The sequence below is a fragment of the Etheostoma cragini genome, chromosome 7 (assembly GCF_013103735.1).
Source record: "Etheostoma cragini isolate CJK2018 chromosome 7, CSU_Ecrag_1.0, whole genome shotgun sequence".
NCBI lineage: Eukaryota > Metazoa > Chordata > Actinopteri > Perciformes > Percidae > Etheostoma > Etheostoma cragini.
In genome coordinates this window covers 26,422,859-26,424,888 of record NC_048413.1, presented here as the reverse complement: position 1 = coordinate 26,424,888, position 2,030 = coordinate 26,422,859, and positions in this window count along the sequence as shown.

Sequence of the window (2,030 nt, the reverse complement as noted above, 5' to 3'; positions counted from 1 at the left end):
CCCCCCCCAATAATCAAAACTGGCCGGTGCAACCCAACATAAAACCTACTATAAATTCATTTACATCGATAAAAACATTTGGAACATAACTTGATGCAAAAAAGGCAAGAATTGTTGCAGAACAAATCAGGAAATTAAGTGTTTTATGACCACAAATTCAATTTTAATCAAAAAACAACTAATTTTTACTTTCTTATCACCTAGCCCCCCCCCACCCTCTATTTATTACTTCACCCCTATGGTGCACAGATCTTTGACAGGGGGTCCAAGACCAAAAAACTAAAAAGTCTTAACATGAATCCAACATATTAACAAATATAAGTCCCCACTGCTTACTGGCCTACAGGTAAGGGTAGTCTTGTTTTGCCAGACCCTCTTCCAAAGCACCCTGAAGGGGGGTCTGGATACGCCGCATAACATTTGGGGATGGGAGGAAAACGGGCTCAGGTTTAATAGCATTTCTTTAAAACAGAAAATCTGAAAAACTCCACACGGAGACGCTGTGAAATAGTCATGTGAGAAAAAACTCAGATTAGACAGATAGTCCAGCTAGTGGTCTGGGTTTACCCTGCAGAGATCTGAGGACCAGGTGACCATAGTTAAGGATTTGGACTAAGGTAAGACTGATTAATCCTGAGGATTTACTGTCCCACATGTACGTTTAACATTAAAACGTCGTAAAACCATGCCAAAAATTATTAGGCATATATTTTAATATCTTAGGATTCTATGCAAAAAAGGTCTAGATGAAGACAATAGGCCGCCCTCACTTTATTGTTTATCATGTAACTTAACTTTTTATAATAAATGTAGTAGGGGGTCCCTGCTCCATCTCTCTTTCAGTTAACCCTCACGTTGTCCTCGGGTCAAATTGACCCTTTTTCCTATTTTTAATTCCCCAAAATAACATGATTGATTCCACCCAACGCTCTTTGGCAAGTACACATCTCTACTTTTATTAATTTTGGGGCGTCTTATTCAATTTTATAGCATTTGGAAAAAATAATGGAAGTGTTTTTGAAATAGTATTGAGTAAAAGTTGACATATTCCAGTCTGTGATTATCATCAACATCCTTCCTTTAATTTTAGTCTCAATAATTCCTAATTTCTGCTTTTCTAACTCAAACATTAGGTATAATTTCATAGAAATTAGGTTAATTGAACATAAATTCCAAAACTTAATAATAATAAAGTTAATAAGTTACTGTTGCATAGTGTTGAAAACGTAAAAAAAAGTGACCGACATTGAAAAAAAACATAAAAAGTGTTGAAAAAATTGACAAAAACGTAAGAAAAAGTTAATAACATTGATAAAAAACATCAACACAAGTGTTAATTTTCAATTTTGACGGGAAGACAACGCAAGGATTTAGGGGTCTTTGGCTTAAAAACCATGTCTTGCAGTGATGGTTGCAGTGTTAGAGCAACAGGACTGGGTTATCTCCCGTTCAGCTGCCAGATCCTGTACGTGGTCTGAGTGGGAACCAGAGCCTCTGCTGGGCTTATCAGCGCATGGCATGAAGGCCTTCTTCCAGCCCAGCACGGAGGTCTGGCAGCTCCAGGCTGGATGAGGGCCTGCAGTACACTGGCACAATGCATCACTGTCTGTGTGTGTTTACATTAAGCGGTACTAGATCCAGAACTTGTGTATCCATCAGGGTCCTCATCCTATCAAGGCTGAGGCTTCTAGACAGTACGCAGAGTGTGCCAAGTCTTGTCTTCAATGATTCATAATGCTGCCTTGCAAGCAGTGCTTGTCATCTTGCTCTCCTTCCCCCCCCCCACCTACCATGAGTTTGTCCGTGCTTTTGAGAAGCTCAGTCCTCCGAGAGGAGCTCGGAGTAGAGCCGCTGCTCCTTTGCGTCGAAAGGAGCCAGTTGAGGTGGTTCAGGCATCTGGTAAGGATGCCTCCTGGGGGGGTCCCTAGGGAAGTGGTCCAGGCATGTCCAGGTGGGAGGAGGCCTCGGGGAAGACCCAGGACTAGGTGGAGGGACGTCCAGCTGGGAGGGGACCTCAGGGAAGACCCAGG